The sequence below is a fragment of the Bos javanicus genome, chromosome 27 (assembly GCF_032452875.1).
Source record: "Bos javanicus breed banteng chromosome 27, ARS-OSU_banteng_1.0, whole genome shotgun sequence".
Lineage (NCBI taxonomy): Eukaryota > Metazoa > Chordata > Mammalia > Artiodactyla > Bovidae > Bos > Bos javanicus.
In genome coordinates, this window is record NC_083894.1 from 9230189 (window position 1) to 9251513 (window position 21325).

General features: G+C 38.3%; 1 long non-coding RNA gene across 1 annotated transcript in view; it reads right to left on the bottom strand.

Annotated features, from left to right (window-relative positions):
- LOC133240124 (uncharacterized) overlaps window positions 1-15854 on the bottom strand; it is a 98347-nt gene extending 82493 nt beyond the window's left edge. The window contains exons 1-2 of the long non-coding RNA XR_009734118.1: window positions 15710-15854; window positions 13003-13116 (exon numbers count right to left, since the gene is read on the bottom strand). This is a non-coding gene — a long non-coding RNA (uncharacterized LOC133240124). The remainder of the gene's footprint in view (window positions 1-13002; window positions 13117-15709) is intronic.
- Between the last annotated feature and the right edge of the window lie 5471 nt (window positions 15855-21325).

Here is a 21325-nt window from a genome sequence, read left to right on the forward strand (position 1 = left end):
TGAGGTCTGAGATTAACTAACGACCTGTCAAATGGCCACACAGAAGCCTTTCTTCCGGTATGAGAATGCACACCATGGCTGCTTAAAATGCCCAGTGTGCTCTTTGTCAATTATTTCATAAGTGCAATTCATCTTTTACTGCTTCCGTGCATGGATTGCTTGTAAAATGTTTAGTGGTTAATTAGCCTGGAAGGAAGTCCAACTTATGAAAACCCAGGTAGGAAAAAAAAAAGTGTCATAAAATTAGTGGCTTATTCTCCTGTTATTATTTAAAAGAACAATGTTAATTGGATCCCATCAGAAATTTACCTTTGACTACCATGCAGCCTTCTCCATAATTGGCTCCAGAGATTTTCCACCATGGAAAATCCTTTCTTTGGGTTTCCTTTCTTTGGCTTGTGCTTTCGCCAAAGGACTTAAATGTATTAGACTGACAGTCCTGCTAACAACTGTGGACTCTGCTAACACTAAAAGGAAACATGGGTCTTGAGATATTTCTTTCCTGAAATATCAAACATGAAAAATATTTAACTATAAATGAAACCAACACTTGTTACTCTTTATGAGTAGACTGACCTTGAGTTTACATTAATCGGTTAGAGAGAAATTTATAGAAAACCCAAAAAAGTACAGGTATAGAAATATTATAAAGCTATTTTTATAGTCATGAAGACAGCAAATTAAAGGATTTCAATACAAAATACCACAGTAGCATATAAATTATTCAGTTTTAGTACATGGTCTGATAAAAGTACTAAAAAATCCTTGAATTAACAAAATTGGTTACATATGTTTTTCACTTTATTCTGAAAGGGAAATATATATATATATATATATATATATATATATATATTTACCACAGGTATTGGCAGAATCAGTTTATACAATTTTCTTTAGCTTAAATATGAGATTCTTGCGTTATGGTCTGTAGTACACATAGACAGTCATTCAGTTCAGTTGCTCAGTCTTGTTCAACTCTTTGCGACCCCATGGGGGGCAGTATGCCAGGTCCATCACCAACTCCCTGAGTTTACTCAAACTTAGGTCTATTAAGTCAGTGGTCCCATCCAACCATCACATCCTCTGTCGTCCCCTTCTCCTCCTGCCTTCAATCTTTCCCAGCATTAGGGTCTTTTCAAATAAGTCAGTTCTTTGCATCAGGTGACCAAAGTATTGGAGTTTCAGCTTCAGCATCAGTCCTTCCAATGAATATTCAGGACTGATTTCCTTTACAATGGACTGGTTGGATCTCCTTGCAGTCCAAGGGACTCTCAAGAGTCTTCTCTAACACCACAGTTCAAAAGCATCAATACTTTGGCGCTCAGCTTTCTTTATAGTCCAACTCTCACATTCATATACAACTACTGGAAAAGCCATAGCCTTGAATAGATGGACCTTTGTTGGCAAAGCAATGTCTCTGCTTTTTAATATGCTGTCTAGTTTCATCATAACTTTTCTTCCAAGGAGCAAGTGTCTTTTAATTTCATGGGTGCAGTCACCATCTGCAGTGATTTTGGAGCCCCCAAAAATAAAGTCTCTCACTGTTTCCACTGTTGCCTCATCTATTTTGAGCCAGTCATTAACCCTTTCTGATATGAGATGGATTATAATGAAACCCATAGAACTAAATTCAGCTTATGTAAATGGTTTTAAGTTGTGATTTTTCCCACCCCAGTTCAACTGGCTGTTCATACTATGTAACTTAAGAAAGGGCCCTGTCCTGCTGTAGCAGGTACTGTGCTGTGTCTTCATTAACATCTTAGCTTCCTTGGTGGTGCCTGAAGCATCTGCTTTATTTTGTTTATACCTGCAAAATATGCAGTTGTGTTCTAGGGGTGTGGTGAAGTCAGTACATGCTTTTCCTTAGGTTCATGAGAAAGCAGAATTTTCATATTGTCTTGGGGAAAAAAAACATGTATTAATAGAAATTTCCTCTCATTAAGCTGGTATAATTCTATATTAAGTTAATCTTATTTTGCTATACACAATAAAAATATGTATATCCACCTGAAATAAGTACAAGGGGGGTTTAATTCACTTGTTCATCCTATGGATGAACTTCTTTGTCTTCAATAAGGCAGTTATTCTTTAGCATTAAGACCACTTTTTCCTTGTTACCTGGCCATCAGCTACCTCAAATATCTTAGAGTGGAAACATGCTGGAGAATGCATTAGTACTGTTAACTCATCTGTATGGAATGTTTCATGATTTTAGCAGTTCCAAGTAGTGTAGTGGTATTCGTATTCATCAAATGTTGCATTTGATGGCTTTATATGACAATAGGATAAAATTCTGGCAAGATTTATACCCTTAGTTTAAAGAGAGGACATCTCTGATTAAAGTGCTATTTCATATCAGAAGAAATAATAGATGACTATTAAGGCATATGTGTGCTTTATAGGCCTTCTGTAAATTTTTAAAAGTAAGTAATAAAATGCGGCACATTATTAATTTGGGCTTTAAAATGGAATTTTAAGTGCCCTTTGTTTCACATAATGGTGTAAGTTGAAAAAGCCAAGCAAATTATTTGGATAAATGTCAGCACTCTGTGTGTATAATAGCAATGATAGAACAATGCTATTATTTTATTTTTTTAATTTTTATTGCAGTTGCTTTACAATGTTGTGTTAGCTTCTACTATATAGAAAAATTAATCAGCCATACATCTAGCCTCTCCATTTTGTACTTTCTTCCCATTCGGTCACCATAGAGCATTAAGTAGAGGTCCCTGTGCTATATAACACATTCTCCTTGGTCACCTGTTTTATATATAGTATCAATAGTGTATATGTGTCAATCCCAATGTCTCAATTCCTCCCACCACTCCTCCTCCTCTTTGGTATCCATACATTTCTTATCTAGGCCTGTGTCTCTGTTTCTGCTTTATAAATAAAATCATCTGTACCATTTGTCTAGATTCCATATATATATATATATATATATGCATTGATAAATGATACTTTTCTCTTTCTGACTTACTTCACTCTCTGTGACACACTCTGGGTCCATCCACATTTCTACAAATGACCCAATTTCATTCTTCTTTATGGCTGAGTAATATTTCATCATATTCAGGTATCACATCTTCTTTATTCATTCCTCTGTTGATGGACATTTAGGTTGCTTCCATGCCCTGTTTATTGTAAATAGTGCTACAGTGAACATTGGGGTGCATGCATCTTTTGTAATTATGGTTTCCTCTGAGTATGTGCCCAGGAGTAGGCGTGCTGGGTCATAAGGTGGTTGGAGGACTTAGTTGGGGGCTCAATGGTAAAGAATTGACCTTCAATGCAGGAAATGTGGGTTCTATCCCTGGGTAGAAAAGATCCCCTGGGGAAGAAAATGGCAACACACCTGAGTATTCTTGCCTGGGAAATCTCATGGACAGGGGAGCCTGGAGGGCTACAGTCCATGGGGGTCACAAGAGTCGGGCGTGACTTAGCAACTGACCACCACCACCAGGGTAGTTGTTTCAGTCTTTTAAGGAACCTGCATGCTGTCCTTCATAGTGGCTGCGTCAATTTCCATTTTCACCAAGAGTGTAAGAGGGGTCCTTTTTTCCACACCCTCTCCAGCATTAATCTTTTTATAGATTTTTTCATGATTTGTTTTTGCTGCATCGTTTTTGATTCTGAGTGGTGTGAGATGATGCCTTGTTGTAGTTTTGTTTTGTCTTTCTCTAATAATTAGTGATGCTGAGCATCTTTTCATGTGCATCTTGGCCATCTGTATGACTTCTTTGGAGAAATATGTAGCCAGGTCTTCTGCCCATGTTTTGACTGGGTCTATTTTTTTTTTTTTTCACATTGAACTGTATGAGCTGTTTGTCCATTTTGGAGATTAATCCATTTTGGTCGCTTCATTTGCAAATATTTTCTCCCATTCTGAGGGTTGTCTTTTCATCTTGCTTATTGTTTCCTTTGCTGCGCAAAAGCTTTTAAGTCCTATTTGTTTATTTTTATTTTCATTACTCAAGGAGGTGGGTCAAAAAAGATCCTGTTGTGATTTATGACCAAGAATGCTCTGCCAGTGTTTCCCCCTACGAGTTTTATACTATCCAGACTTACATTTAACTTTTAATCCATTTTGTGTTTATTTTGGGCAACGGTGTTAGGGAGTGTTCTAATTTCATTCTTTTACATATAGCTGTTCAATTTTCCCAGTACCACTTACTGAAGAGACTGCCTTTTCTCCATTGTATGTTTTTGCCTCCTTTGTCATAGATTAGGTGACCATAGGTGTGTGGGTTTATCTCTGGGGTTTTTATCCTATTCCATTGATTGAAATTTCTGTTTTTGTGCCAATACCATACTGTCTTGGCTACTGTAGCTTTGTAGTATAAAGTCTGCATTCAGGAAGCCTGATTACTCCAGCTCTGATTTTCTTTCTCAAGATTGCTGTGGCTATTCAGGATCTTCTGTGTTTCCATACATACTGTAAAAAAAAAAAAAAAAATATATATATATATATATATATTCTAATTCTGTAAAAACATGATTGGTAATTTGATAGAGATTGTACTGACTCTGTAGATTGTTTTGGATAATATTCTCATCTTTACTCTATTGATTCTTCCAATCCAAGAACATGTTATATCTCTCCATCTGTTTGTGTTATTTCTTTCACCAATGTTTTATAGTTTTCCAAGTACAATTCGTTTGCCTCCTTAAGTAGGTTTATTCCTAGGTATATTATTCTTTTTTTGCAATGGAAAATGTGATTGTTTCCTTAATTTGTTTTTCTGATCTTTCATTTTTAGTATATAGGAATGCAAGAGATTTTCTGTGTGATTTTTGTATCCTTCAGCTTTACCAAATTCATTGAATAGCACCAGTAGTTTGCTGGCAACATCTTTAGAGTTTTCTTTGTTTAGTATCACATCATCTGGAAACAGTGACAGTTTTACTTCTTTTTGAGTTCAATTCTTTTTATAATACTTCATTTTCCTCTCTGATTGCCATGTCTAGGACTGATTATAATGACCAGGGCTCCCCTGGTGGATCAGCAGTGAAGAATTCACATGCCAGTGCGGGAGACGGAGGAGATACAGGTTTGATCACTGGGTCAGGAAGATCCTCTGGAAACAGAAAGGGCAACCCACTCCAGTATCCTTGCCTGGAAAAACCATGGACAGAGGAGCCTGGCGGGCTACAGTCTTGTCGTCTAGCATCAGCTTTCCAGTGCATATTCAGGACTGATTTCCTTTAGGATGGACTGGTTTGATTTCCTTGCAGTACAAAGGACTCTCAAGAGTCTTTTCCAGCACTACAAATTTGAAAGCATCAATTCTTCAGCACTCGGCCTTCTTCATGATCCAACTCTTAAATCCATACATGACTACTGGAAAAAACCATAGCTTTGACCATATGGAATTTTGTCAGCAAAGTGATGTCTTATCTTTTTAATATGCTATCTAGGTTGGTCATAGCTTTCCTTCCAAGAAGCGAGCGTCTTTTAATTTCATGGCTGCAGTCACCATCTGCAGTGGTTTTTAGAGCCCAAGAAGAGAGAATCTGTCACTGGTTCCACTTTTTTTCCCCCTTATTTGCCATGAAGTGATAGAACTGGATGCCATGATCTTAGTTTTTTGAATGTTGAGTTTTAAGCCAGCTTTTTCACTCTCCTCTTTCACCCTCATGAAAAGACACTTTAGCTCCTCTTCACTTTCTGCTATTAGAGTGGTGTCATCTGCATATCTGAGGTTATTGGTATTTCTTCCAGCAATCTTGAGTCCAGCTTGTGCTTCATCCAGCCTGGCATTTTACATGATGTACTCTGCATATAAATTAAATAAGCAAGGTGACAATATACATCCCTGATGTACTCCTTTTTCAATTTTGAACCAGTCAGTTGTTCCATGTAAGGTTCTAACTGTTGCTTCTTGACCCAAACACAGGTTTTCAGGAGACAGGTCAGGTGGTCTTGTACTCCCATCTATTTAAGAATTTTCCATAGTTTGTTGTGATCCCCACAATCAAAGGCTTTCTCTTAGTCAATGAAGCAGAAGTTTTTCTGGAATTCCATTGCCTTCTCTATGATCTATTGAATGTTGCAATATGATCTGTGGTTATTCTGCCTTTTCTAAACTCAGCTTATATATCAGGAATTTTTCAGAACACATACTGTTGAAGCCTGGCTTGAAGAATTTTGAGCATAATCTTACTAGCATGAGCAATGAGCACAATTGTCCAGTAGTTTGAACATTCTTTGGCATTGCCCTTCTTTGGGAATTGGAATGAAAACTGACCATTTACGGTCCTGTGGCTACTGGGCTGCTGAGTTTTCCAAATTTGCTGGCATATTGAGTGCAGCACTTTAACAGCATCATCTTTTAGGATTTGAAATAGCTCAGCTGGAATAGGGAATGGCAAACAACTGCAGTGTTCTTGTCGTGAGAACCCAATGAACAGTACAAAAACAACTACAGTCTGTGGGGTTGCAAAGAGTTGAACACGACTGAGTGAATGAACAACAACATAGTATTATTCTGAGAGATAATTAATCGTGTACATGTATAATGTTACATTTTATGCAATTCAAATAAATCATCCCTTCCAAATAGTTTTGGATCCTAACTTTTTGGGAGTTCGAAGTGTAAGAGAAAAATAATTTGAAACTTATTCTTTGACTCTTTGATGTTGGCCCAGATAGAATTCTTTGGAGGAATAAAATACAGCAGTGAGCCCTGTTTGGATGAATCTCCAGGAATTAGGAAAGTTATGTGACTAGATGTTTAGTCTGGTGCTTGAACTGTTCAAGATATGCCCCAGCAGTAAGTCAGCTGAGTCTTCTCAAGTTCGTTAGGAATACGCTGCCTTCCAGTAGGGACTTCAGTGCTAAACTACAAGGCTGAAACTTCAGCTTGGTTGGGACTCTGGCTCTTTATCTGGTGTCTGTTGAGGTTCTTCAAACAGACCTCATGCAGTGCCTCCCACGCTGAGGACGCAGCCACGGAGAGCGCCTGAGTCGGTTACCGCACCCACCACTCTGAGAGTGCTGTTGCCCCTCTGTGTCGTGTACCCTTGAGTGTATGCAGTTTGCCTTTGAAATGTTATCACTTTATCCGTTTTTCATTTGTCTATTTAGCTATTGTACCTTACTATTTGCTCTCACTTATAAATATTGAAGAATAGGTACTTAATTCTCAGAAGGACTGGAGATCAGCAGAATATCTTGGCCCCTTAAGAAGCACATATCTCTGCTTCTGTCAGCTGAGGTAAATTCTTCACAAACAAAATGAGCCTCATGAAATATGAGGTATCTGTTAAGCAGTACAGCACCCTGTGACTGAAAAATCTCCCCCGAAAAGTCAGCAAGGAGAAGATAGGGGGGAAGTGGAAATTCTAAGTATTTAATATGCATGATTGCACCTAGCTTTATAGCAATATTATGTGTATATGATTATTCTCATTTAACATATAGTAAAAATGAGGCTTAGAAATTGCTCAAAGTTAGAGTATCACCAAACCATAATGCCAGGGTCAAAATCCAGCTCTTCTCGAATGTCAGTTACCCAGCATTTAGCCATTGGAAAACTTAGTTATCTACTTACTCATGAACAGTCCAGTCTCATTATGCTGTTTATACTGTTTATACAGCATCTGCTGTTTATACTGTTTATACAGCATCTACTCTCCTTATGATCAAGACATAACAACACAACAGAATGGGAAGGAAGTCCCATCCTGGGAGGAAAACACTATTGTAAATGATGACATCCAACTTTTGTATCTAAAGTAGTTCTCGATCTGCCAATTCCATCTTGAAGATAAGCAACAGAGTGTCCAAAATCAGGATTCTTGATTCCTTTTTTTTTTTGCCAGAATGCTACAATTGACTTGTTTTCAACTGCACGGTCTGGTAGATTAGTAAAAAACAATTAGGCTTTACAGTCAATGCCAAATGGGTTTTAACCCGCAGAGGCTCTTATTGGCCTGTTGGAAATTAACTTCTTTGATGGACTTAGACATTTACAAGATAAAATAATACTTAGCTTTCACATTTATGAAGAAAAACAGAATAGGTATTCAATAATTGATACTTATTATTGACAGATTATTACAGTTATTGTTATCTACTTAAGTTGACATTGGGACGAAGATTTCTTTACTCCAATTTTTATAGAATTTAAGTGCAAACTGAAAAGAGCATGAATTATTTTCAAGAGATGTTTTAGAAATATAATATGTACATATCTAAGAATACATTTAGCAACATATGTATATATGTATATGTATGTGTGTATATATATACGTATATATATGTTAGTGTTTGTTAGCCACTCAGTCGTGTCTGACTCTTTGTGACCCCACGGACTATAGCCTTCCAGGCTCCTCTGTCCATGGAATTTCCCAGGCAAGAATACTGGAGTGAGTTACCATTCCCTTCATATCAGATCAGATCAGTCGCTCAGTCGTGTCCGACTCTTTGCGACCCCATGAATTGCAGCAGGCCAGGCCTCCCTGTCCATCACCAACTCCCGGAGTTCACTCAGACTCACGTCCATTGAGTCAGTGATGCCATCCAGCCATCTCATCCTCTGTCACCCCCTTCTCCTCCTGCCCCCAATCCCTCCCAGCATCAGAGTCTTTTCCAATGAGTCAACTCTTCGCATGAGGTGGCCAAAGTACTGGAGTTTCAGCTTTAGCATCATTCCTTCCAAAGAAATCCCAGGGCTGATCTCCTTCAGAATGGACTGGTTGGATCTCCTTGCAGTCCAAGGGACTCTCAAGAGTCTTCTCCAACACCACAGTTCAAAAGCATCAATTCTTCGGCTCTCAGCCTTCTTCACAGTCCAACTCTCACATCCATACATGACCACTGGAAAAACCATAGCCTTGACTAGACGAACCTTTGTTTGAAAAGTAACGTCTCTGCTTTTGAATATGCTATCTAGGTTGGTCATAACTTTCCTTCCAAGGAGTAAGCATCTTTCAATTTCATGGCTGCAGTCACCATCTGCAGTGATTTTGGACCCCAGAAAAATAAAGTCTGACACTGTTTCCGCTGTTTCCCCATCTATTTCCCATGAAGTGATGGGACCAGATGTCATGATCTTCATTTTCTGAATGTTGAACTTTAAGCCAACTTTTTCACTCTCCACTTTCACTTTCATCAAGAGGCTTTTTAGTTCCTCTTCACTTTCTGCCATAAGGGTGGTGTCATCTGCATATCTGAGGTTATTGATATTTCTCCCGGCAATCTTGATTCCAGCCTGTGTTTCTTCCAGTCCAGCGTTTCTCATGATGTACTCTGCATATAAGTTAAATAAGCAGGGTGACAATATACAGCCTTGACGTACTCCTTTTCCAATTTGGAACCAGTCTGTTGTTCCATGTCCAGTTCTAACTGTTGCTTCCTGACCTGCATATAGATTTCTCAAAAGGCAGAGCAGGTGGTCTGGTATTCTCATCTCTTTCAGAATTGTCCACAGTTTATTGTGATCCACACAGTCAACGGCTTTGGTATAGTCAATAAAGCAGAAATAGATCTTTTTCTGGAACTCTCTTGCTTTTTCCATGATCCATCAGATGTTGGAAATTTGATCTCTGGTTCCTCTGCCTTTTCTAAAACCAGCTTGAACATCTGGAAGTTCACAGTTCACATTTTGCTGAAGCCTGGCTTGAAGAATTTTGAGCATTACTTCACTACCATGTGAGATGAGTGCAATTGTGAGGTAGTTTGAGCATTCTTTGGCATTGCCTTTCTTTGGGATTGGAATGAAAACTGACCTTTTCCAGTCCTGTGGCCACTGCTGAGTTTTCCAAATTTGCTGGCATATTGAGTGCAGCAGTTTCACAGCATCATCTTTCAGGATTTGAAAGAGCTCCACTGGAAATCCATCACCTCCACTAGCTTTGTTTGTAGTGATGCTTTCTAAGGCCCACTTGACTTCACATTCCAGGATGTCTGGCTCTAGGTCAGTGATTACACCATCATGATTATGTGGGCTGTGAAGATCTTTTTTGTACAGTTCTTCTGTGTATTCTTGCCACTTCTTCTTAATATCTTCTGCTTCTGTTAGGTCCATGCCATTTCTGTCCTTGATCGAACCCATCTTTGCATGAAATGTTCCTTTGCTATCTCTAATTTTCTTGAAGAGATCTCTAGTCCTTCCCATTCTGTTGTTTTCCTCTATTTCTTTGCATTGAACACTGAAGAATGCTTTCTTATCTATGTCATTAGTGCCCCTTATGCCAGGGCTTTCCAGGTGGCACTCATGGTAGAGAATCCTCCTGCCAATGCAGGAGACAGAGGTCTATTCTCTGGGCTGGGAAGATTCCTGGAGTAGGAAATGGCAACCCACTCCAGTATTCTTACCTGTAAAATCCCATGGACAGAGGAGCCTGGCAGGCTACAGTCACAGAGTCAGACACGACTGAGTGACTGGGCATGCACACACACACACATACACATGCCCGGCTAAAGGCCTTAGACATTTCACTTAAGGCTGGGAAGGTCAATCAGGGTTTTTCCATGAGAGCTGATCAACAGATATGTGATAAAAAGATCTCTAGTGGCAAGTTGGAAGCATAGCTTGAGAAGAAGGGCGATGAAGAGACATGCTGGTTAGTCTATAGTATCCACAACTAAAGGTTCAAGAGGAACCATGTGCATGAAGAAAAAAAGGAAAACAAAAATATTCTTAAGAATAAACTTGTGGAGCGTATATATTGATTAGAAGCAGAGAAGGAAGGAAGAGGAAATTAAGAAAATTAAGTTATATATATAAAATGTTTCTATCTTGAGGATGTAATTGGATGATGGGTGAGTGGTATATGGAACTTGGTGAAAAAAATGCAGTTTTATAGGTAAAAGGAAACTTTTGTGGGAGCCTCATTGGAGTTTGTGTACAATTGAGATACTTGTCTACAGTGTGTGATCTCAGTTGGACATGCTTTCAAAAGACTTCAAATTGATTCAGAAAATTCTGGCCCTCTTCTTTGTAGTTTTTATGGTAGCTCAGATAGTGAAGAATATGCCTGCAATGCAGGAGACCCAAGTTCGATCCCTGGGTCAGGAGGATCCCCTGGAGAAGAGAATGGCAACCCACTCCAGTATTCTTGCCTGGAGAATCCTGTGGACAGAGAAGCCTGGCGGGCTACAGTCCATGGGGTCGCACAGAGTCAGATACGGCTGAGCAACCTAATGCTTTCACTTTTCTCTGTAGCACTTCCAGTGTGTAGAATATAGATTAGTTCTCAATCTCAGTTGTAAAATGTTCGCACTACTTTTTCAAGAACTCAGAAGCCTCATGCTCTTGGCTCATAACAAGGAGTTTGAACTTGAAGTTGTTTTGTTTCCTGCCGAGGATAAAACTGATGTTCAAAACAGACAAGCCAAGAGCAAGGCCTCTCCTATCTCAGATCAGACTAAACTCTTATCTTTTTCTCAAGTTGGTTGTCAGAATGCTTACTTGAGTGGCTCAAACTTCTGCAGAAATGCCTTCATTGCACTATTTTTAGTGTTAAGCTCTGGCTGTATTAAAGATAGATTCAGTAAGTGGACATGGGAAGAATGCTCACAGCTTTGCTGAGAAGCTACTGTTGAAGACATTACCCATTCTCCTGTTCTCCGTCATTTGTAAGAAGTGTCCAGGGAACACATTATTCCTTGACTTCAGCACTGGAAAACTCCGATTCTCTTACAAAACAGGTTTGATATTTTTGATCAGAGAATGGAAAGTATGTAACTCAGTTGAATAGTATGTAACTCTGTTTTTGCCTGAATTCTCAGAGTTAGAATTTGTGAACAAAGGTAATAACCATATTTAGTTGAAGTTAAACTTCACATGGTAATCCACTCCAGTATTCTTGCCTGGAGAATCCCATGGACAGAGGAGCCTGGCAGGCTGCAGTCCATGCGGTTGCAAAGAGTCAGACACAACTAAAGCGACTGAGCCCAAAACACAGCACAAACCCCCAAACTTATACACACCTATTTTATACAGTTATTATTCCAGCTTTCAAAAGTATGCTAAGATACATGTTTCCTTTGTAATAAAAGGTTTGAAATTTTTTGGGAGTGTATAGGTTCTAAATAATAGATGAGTAAATCATCAAAAAATCATTAATTGTATATTTGCTTACAAGTGATCATACTTACATTTTTTTTTCACTATTTTCTACCTGAACGCTCAAGAAAGAAATAACTTGATTTGTAAATATAGTGAAATCATTCCCTTAGAATTTTGATATTTGGAAAAATTTTAATTGTTTCTTAATTATAACAAGTATCTTTCCATTAGGATATGACTTTGCTTTCATTGGTTTTTCTATAATAAAAGGAGATAATATACCTACATACAAGGCTGTTTTATATATATATATATATATATATATAATTTCCTTCCATTACATTTCTTTTTAGACTACACCCATCTTTGTGCTTTCACCTGTACCATTCAGTTCTAATTCTTTCATTTGCCTGTGAAGCTTGAAGAAATTAGGTGTTTGTAGTTCAGATTTGTGGTAACAACTCAATTGCTTACCTTTCCTGGAGGCATTAGGAAGGCTTACTTTTGGGCCATAGGTTATAACAAAATGCTACACAAGAATCTGTGGGAGTTGGAGTTTGTTCTATGAAGTATGGCAACAACATCAGAGGAAGCAATTACATACAAGACTGCCCTGTTTATGAAGAGAATGAAGACGTCTATCAGAATTGTTGTTACTTAGTCGCTAAGTCACGTCTGACTCTCTTGTGGCCTGATGGCCCCATGGACTGTAGCTGGCCAGGCTCCTCTGTCTGTGGGATTTCACGGGCAAGACTACTATGTAGTGGGTTGCCATTTCCTTCTCCAGAGGGTCTCCCTGACCCAGAGACTGAACTTATATCTCTTGCATTGGAAGATGGATTCTTTACCAGTGGGCCAACGGGGAAGCCCCTATAAGGCATAGCAAGACAGAAAAGAGATTTTAGAATGGTGTAGTAGTCTGCTAGGGATGCCATACAAAATATCACAGAGAAAGTGCCATAAACCCATAGCTGTATTTCCTTACTGTTCCGGAGTTGGAAGTACAAGATCAAGGTACTGTCAGGGCTGGCTTCTGGTGAGGCTTGTGTTCGGCGTTGTAGCTGGCAGAGTTCTTGCTGTATCCTCACGTGGCTTCTCTCTGTGTGTGCATGAAGAATGAGAGAAGGGAGCAAGAGAGAGATCAGAAAAGATCAATTTCTGGTGTCTCCTCCTCTTGTAATAACACCACACCTATTGGATTAGGACTCTTTATTTCTATCTCATTTATCCTTTATTATCTCCCTAAAAATGGTGGACTCCAAATACATCAGGGGTAAAAGTCTCAAGGTATGAATTTTGGAAGGACACAATCCAGTCCGTACCAGATGGTAAGATGACGGGAAACAGAATAAATAACTTGATTTTGGTGTCTTGAATTTTGTGCCCACTTGAGGTTGTCTAAATCTGAGGCTCTTACTTCTTGGCACAGGAGGCTGCAAGAAGCAGAGACTAATGCCTAGTAAGGGATTTCAGTAGCATCATTTCCTTCTCCCAAGTTTTGAATAAGAAATTTTGAACACTTTATATCTATTTGCCTTTCCATTTTGATTCCAAACAGCTTGGAGTGTTGATTAAGTATATAACCCTTTTAATCAGATTTATACCAAAATTTATGTACTGCATTTTCATTACAAAACACATATTCCACCCTCTAATGAAATTAAGCCAATTTAACCCTTGTTTTATGCTTTTTTAATAGCACCATTTATATGCTTTTAATTTATTCCACATTTTTGGACTGATAATAAAATAATTTTCTTCAGGATTAATTGCTTTTTTGAAAATTTCAAATATTTGGTTTGTTGATTATTTAGAGCATATCAGTTTTTTTTTTTTTTAATAAACTATTACTCTTGCCATTGAAGGCTTCCTTGATGCCATTATTTCAAGCATGTAGAGTTTCTGTGGGTTTAAATTTCACAATCCAAAATACATCTGTATTAAATCCTTTCATTAATTTTTAATCAATAAAATTTTTAATGAATGTATTTTCAGTCACTTCTTTTTAGGCATTAATTTTATTAATTTTGCCAGATCTAGTTTTTTCTAGGTCTCAAATTTGCAGATTTAAATGTTACCAATAAGATATATTTCCTTTAGTTGTTTTGTTTGTGGAATTTATTATTTACCATGGTTTTTCAAGCAGAGCAAAAAAAGGTAAAAGCTGATTTTTTTTTTTACCATAACACACCTAAGATCATTGTTTCAATTTTTAAAAATACCAAAGTAATTGACATCCACATAATTTAAAGAAATAGAAATAAGCTATTTTATAGTTTATGGGTGAACAAATTTGATAAGCCTTTGGAAAGTAATTTTCTTACAATAAACAACTATGATTCAGCAATTTGATTACTAGAAATCTCTCTTTAGAAATGATAAATAGGTAAAAAATGTACATGCAATATTATCTTTAATAGCACAAATGCTGAAAAATGTAAATATCCATCATGCTAAGGAAAATAAATGTTTAGTTCATATGCTGAAATTATATCCATCCATTAAAAGACAGATATAAACCAGCAACTCCTTCTGAGGAATTGCTGTTTAGTGGGTATAAAGTTTCAATTATGCAAGATGAAAGATTTCTAGAGATGTGGGTACAATACCATCTGTACAGAATTGTACGCTTAAATTTTGCTAAGAGGGCAGATCTCATGTTAAGTGCTCTACCACACTTAGAAAACTGTAATAGAATTACAGATGGAGCCTCTTAGAAAGTTAATCTTGATATATCAACTTTGCTTTGGTAGAGATATGACGGGTATTATTTTTCCAATGAAAATTAAGCTAAAGACAGATTTTCAGTGTTTGGGAATGAAAGTCATGAGGAGTCATTAGTGGTATTCATCAAATATTTTGTTGCAAATGGACTGAGCTTCCCTACAGTCACTGAATTAAGTGTAAATTTGCTCCTTGATTCGGTGTCTGACATGAGTGGAAGTGACATAATACATTTGGGTGGAACCTTAACATTCAATGCATGGTTAGCCATAATGCCTTCTTTCTGCCTATGCAATTGTAACACAAATATAGAGTCAACTTCTGCATGAATAAAACATATCTGTGATTTTAAGCCCCTGAGAGCAGGGGATTATTTTTTACTTACAGCGTAATGTAGTTTATTCTATGCTGATCTTAAAAGTTTTAAACATACTCTTACCCCTGGGTTTATAATAAATTTGGAACTATTTTCAAAAGTCTTCTGTCTCTTCTTACTTTCCTAACTCAGTCTAGTGTATATCTTACTAGCATACGACAACCCACTCTTGTCAGTTGGCTTTATTAAACCAGTGAAATGAACATTTTAGTATGATTTAATGTAAGCTCTTTTATCAGTCCTTATGTATTAAACTGGCAGGAGTAAGATAAATATCCATTGTATCTCTGATCATTTTATCCATCAATTTCCAACTCATCAGTTGCACCCATCTATGAAGGGTCTTTGATATGTTCCAAAGTGCTATCCTAATTGGCTTAAATATGAACACAACAGAAAACATTACTGTTAATAGACTTGGTAAGTTGACTGCCTTGTTTCCATCTTAGCATATGTCAGTTTTATCAATAGGCAAAATGATATAAATTTGGACACTAGAGTAAAATATGTCACTATGGTAGTGTCTCCCAAATGAATTCTAAGTGGAAGTTTGGGGGCTTTTTTTTCTAAGAAGGGAAATGTAACCACATACCTGGTACTCTCCTGGGAGGTCCCTTAGAGACTCTAGGGAAAAGCTCTGTAGAATCTGTGTCTTTCGTAGAATCTGTCTTTACAGATTCCCAACTTTTCTATGATGACTGGCAAGTGACCACATAATGGCTCTCAGTCAAGAGGTTCCATCAATAGCTGGAAGCTAGGAAATTCAAAGGGGCCAAAACCATGTATTTATTGCTTGGCTTTTCAGCCTTACCTATCTTTTGCCTACTTACACAAAACCTAAGTGCTGGCTTTGATTCTAAATACTTTGCATGTGTTGATTTAATTCCCAACAACTCTCTAAGATAGAAGCCATTATTTTCTCAATAAGTAAACCGAGGCACTGGAAAATAATTTATCTCTGGTCATATAATTGGTAAATGGACTCAAACCCAGGCAGTCTGAATACAAAGGAGTGTTCTCAACCAGCATGTTGCATTGCCATTCAAAAAAAGTCATGGAAGGCAAGCATTTACCCAGTCTAGTGTTCAAAGAAAATGAGAGTGGCACACCCTGAAAGACTGGTCATGTTCACCAAGAATAAGGGATACTGGCATGCCATCCTAGTGATGCATTTGATGCATGACAGGGGAAATACAGGAACCCAAGCCTGTGTGAGTGGTAGATTCTGATCTCTGCTGACTAGAGCAGCCTGATGACAAAAGTTATGTCTCAAGAGATATGCCATTAGTTCTGCTTCGTGGTGTATAAATGTACAGTTGTACTCATTACATTGCAGATTTAGACTGTAATCACTTTGAAATATATAATAATGTTGTGCCTGTTTCTTGTGTTCTGTTCTGAAAGTTTAAATATTCTTTAATAATGGAAGTAAGACAGTTGCACACAGGAATCTTAATGCTAAATTATAGCATCTCAGTACAGATGATTAGGTGAAAGTGAAAAAGGGTGGACACATGATTTATATTTATTCATTGCTGTATCCCCAGCCTAGCACAGTGCCAGATGAATTAAGGCTGTAGTTATAACATTATTCATTTTCCAGTGAACTGTCTGGTTTATAGGAATCACACATTGAAAAATAACAGCTTTCTTAGCATATAGAAGATTTCTGTCCTGAGTGGATGCTAAGTTGTGTCCAATCTTTGCAATTCCATGAACTGTAGATAGCCAGACTCCTCTATCTATGGGATTTCCCAGGCAAGAGTACAGGAGATTGTCCTGTCAAGGGATCAAACCTGCATCTCCTGCATTGGCAGGTGGATATATATATACACATATATATATATATATTTTTTTTTTACCACTGAGCCACCTGGGAAGCCCTACAAATTCCAAAAGAAAGTAGTCAGATATTTCAGTGTCACCCATGACATACAGACACTGGGGCATCCTGTTACTCCAGGAACCACGATGACTCTTAGGCTAATTGATCTTCAGTATGAAAAAATGTCCACCAAAAAGGAATCGTACAATATTGTTAGATTAGAACACTGAGTATTCATTTATTTTCCCATAAGTTTCCACCTTCATTTTTTGAGTTATTTATTAACAACTTATTCAGGAATATTTGTGAACACATTTATTAATATTTCTCATGTCACATCACTTAGATACTCACTCTTGTGTCTTCCCCTTCCATGTTTAAGAACCATTGTGTTTACACTGCTTTACTTGGATAAGCCCAGCCACTGTCTTATTTAAAATCAGCCCCAGGAGCAGACGGACTTGAATCCACTGCCTTAATTCCCATTTGCTATATAATTAAATGTTCACAAATGTGTGGGATTAGAATTTAGATATCTTTCAGTTCAGTTCAGTCGCTCAGTGGTGTCTGACTCTTTGCAACCCCATAAATCACAGCACGCCAGGCCTCCCTGTCCACCACCAACTCCCAGAGTTCACTCAAACTCATGTCCATTGAGTCGGTGATGTCTTCCATTCATCTCATCCTCTGTTGTCCCCTTCTCCTCCTGCCCCCAATCCCTCACAGCATCGGGGTCTTTTCCAATGGGTCAACTCTTCACATGAGGTGGCCAAAGTATTGGAGTTTCAGCTTCAGCATCAGTCCTTCCAATGAACACCCAGGACTGATCTCCTTTAGGATGGACTGGTTGGATCTCCTTGCAGTCCAAGGGACTCTCAAGAGTCTTCTCCAACACCACAGTTCAAAAGCATCAATTCTTTGGCACTCGGCTTTCTTCACAGTCTAACTCTCACATCCATACATGACCACTGGAAAAACCATAGCCTTGACTAGACGGACCTTTGTTGGCAAAGTAATGTCTCTGCTTTTCAATATGCTATCTAGGTTGGTCATAACTTTTCTTCCAAGGAGTAAGCGTCTTTTAATTTCATGGCTGCAATCACCATCTGCAGTGATTTTGGAGCCCCAAGAAATAAAGTCTGACACTGTTTCTGCTGTTTCCCCATCTATTTCCCATGAAGGGATGGGACCAGGTGCCATGATCTTCGTTTTCTCAATGTTGAGTTTTAAGCCAACTTTTTCACTCTCCTCTTCCACTTTCATCAAGAGGCTTTTTAGTTCCTCTTCAGTTTCTGTCATAAGGGTGGTGTCATCTGCATATCTGAGGTTATTGATATTTTCGCCAGCAATCTTGATTCCAGCTTGTGCTTCTTCCAGCCCAGCGTTTCTCATGATGTACTTGGCATAGAAGTTAGATAAGCAGGGTGACAATAGACAGCTTTGATGTACTCCTTTTCCTATTTGGAACCATTCTGTTGTTCCATGTCTAGTTCTAACCATTGCTTCCTGACCTGCATACAGATTTCTCAAGATCAGGTGGTCTGGTATTCCCATCTCTTTCAGAATTTTCCACAGTTTATTGTGATCCACACAGTCAAAGGTTTTGGCATAGTCAATAAAGCAGAAATAGATGTTTTTCTGGAACTCTCTTCCTTTTTCCATGATCCAGCAGATGTTGGCAATTTGATCTCTGGTTCCTCTGCCTTTTCTAAAACCAGCTTGAACATCTGGAAGTTCACGGTTCATGTATTGCTGAATCCTGGTTTGGAGAATTTTGAGCATTACTTTACTAGTGTGTGAGATGAGTGCAATTGTGCGGTAGTTTGAGCATTCTTTGGCATTACCTTTCTTTTGGATCGGAATGAAAACTGACCTTTTCCAGTCCTGTGGCCACTTCTGAGTTTTCCAAATTTGCTGGCATATTGAGTGTAGCACTTTCACAGCATCGTCTTCCAGGATGAAATAGCTCAACTGGGATTCATCACCTCCACTAGCTTTGTTCATAGTGATGCTTTCTAAGGCCCACTTGACTTCACATTCCAGGATATCTGGCTTTAGGTCAGTGATCACACCATCATGATTATCTTGGTCGTGAAGATCTCTTTTGTACAGTTCTTCTGTGTATTCTTGCCACTTCTTCTTAATATCTTCTGCTTCTGTTAGGTCCATGCCATTTCTGTCCTTTATCAAGCCCATCTTTGCATGAAATTTCCCTTGGTATCTCTAATTTTCTTGAAGAGATCTCTAGTCTTTCCCATTCTGTTGCTTTCCTCTATTTCTTTGCACTGATCACAGAGGAAGCTTTCTTATCTCTCTTTGCTATTCTTTGGAACTCTGCATTCAGATGCTTATGTCTTTCCTTTTCTCCTTTGCTTTTTGCTTCTCTTCCTTTCACAGCTATTTGTAAGGCCTCCTCAGACAGCCATTTTGCTATTTTGCATTTCTTTTCCATGGGGATGTTCTTGATCCCTGTCTCCTGTGCAATGTCAGGAACCTCCGTTCATAGTTCATCAGGCACTCTATCAGATCTAGTCCCTTAAATCTATTTCTCACTTCCATTGTATAATCATAAGGGATTTGATTTAGGTCATGGCTGAATGGTCTAGTGGTTTTCCCTACTTAGGAAGCCATTATGCTGCACACCATAATATATCTTAAAAAAAGAAAATGTTTTGTTTAAATAATTATTTATAATTCAAGTCACTTTTCATTCCTTCCTGTAGATCAGGGCTTCCATCTACTGCTGCTGTTCTTAGGAATAAGAGATCTTTGTACACTTCTCATGTTGCTTGTTTACTGGAATATGACTCTCTCAGATTTTTGATGGTATGATACTGTACTTATTCTACATTAAAAAAAAAAAAACTTTATATTTTGCATTGGGGATAGGTGATTAACATTGTTGTGGTCATTTCAGGTGAAGAGCGAAGGGACTCAAGCCATACGTAGTATCCATTCTCCCCCAGTCCCCCTCTCATCCAGACTGGCACATAAAGCATTGAGTAGAGTCCCATGTGCTATACAGTAGGTCCTTGTTGGTTATTCATTTTGAATACAGCCATGTGAAGGATATTTTCATTGGATATAGAGTTCTCAATTTACAAGAACTTGCTCGTTTTTTTTTTCCTACTTGCATCACTTAAAATGACATTCTTCCATCTCTGGCCTCCATTGTTTCTGAAGATCATCATCCATATCACTTACCTGCTATGTGCTATGTCTTTATTTTCTAGTTTTTAATATTTAAAAAATTTTAATTTTTCAGAAATTTTCTTTGCCGTTTTACAATTTTTGGGTTTCAGTGACCTTCTTAGATTTATGGCTTCATGCTTTTTCATCAGTGTTAGATAATTCTCACATTGTCCCTTCAAAACTGTTCTCTGTCTTCATCTGGTTCTCCAGTCACACACAAGTTGATTCCACAAATCTCTGAAGCCCAGCTTACTCAACCTGTATACTTTCTAAGTATGGGCTTTCAGTTTACACATTTCTGCTGCATTTCTACAAGTGAGGTTATGGTGAAATCAAATTAAATCTTTATTTGTAGTATTTGCATTTTCTGTTGATATCTCCTGGCTTTTTTTCTAGCTCCTCTAACATATTTATTCTAATTACCTTGGAGTCCTTATCTGCTAGTTCCTACATCTGGGTCATCTGTGGGTCTGCTGCTATTGTTTATCTCCCTCTTTGATTATGAATCATATTTCCTGCTTCTTCAGGTCTCATAGTTATCTACTGCATTCCTGCCACTGTATATATGTAAAATAACAGTAAGTACAAAAGTAATAATTTTCACTGAGAAAGGCGGGGTGCTGCCTTATCTACATTCCAGATTTTCTTTACCACTCAGATTGCTAGTGTAGCAGATCTGTCAGTCTGATTGATAGTTAAGGTATTTCTGGGCCTTGTTGCAGCTTTAGTTTGGGGCTCAGTTCCCCACTGGACTGCACTATTTTCAGGGCAGGATTAGGACTTTTCCTTCAGCACAGTTTGCAGTCTGAGTAGGGATCTATGTTGTAGGGTCCAGTCACCAGTTTTCCAAACCATGGTTGATTTCTTCTTTTTTTTTTTTAACAGAACAGTTGCTAGCTTTTTGGATCACTAGGTATGTCTCTGGGCTCTTGAACCTGACCCTCTGCTCCACCCCAAGTGTTAGGAGTTGCATGCCCTTGGCAGGACTTCCTGTTCTATTCCATGCAAGGTGGAGGCCGTGTCCATCTGTAGCTGACGTGGCTCAGCTTTGATGCTCTCCCAGTGTGGTAGGTTGCTGATGTGCGTTCAGGAAGAGCCTTTGTAGCTTTAGGAAGAGGGTTAGAGTGATTGCTTTCAGGTCTTCCCTACCCTCACCTGACCCATGCCTACAGAGAAGGCTCTGTGGGAAGG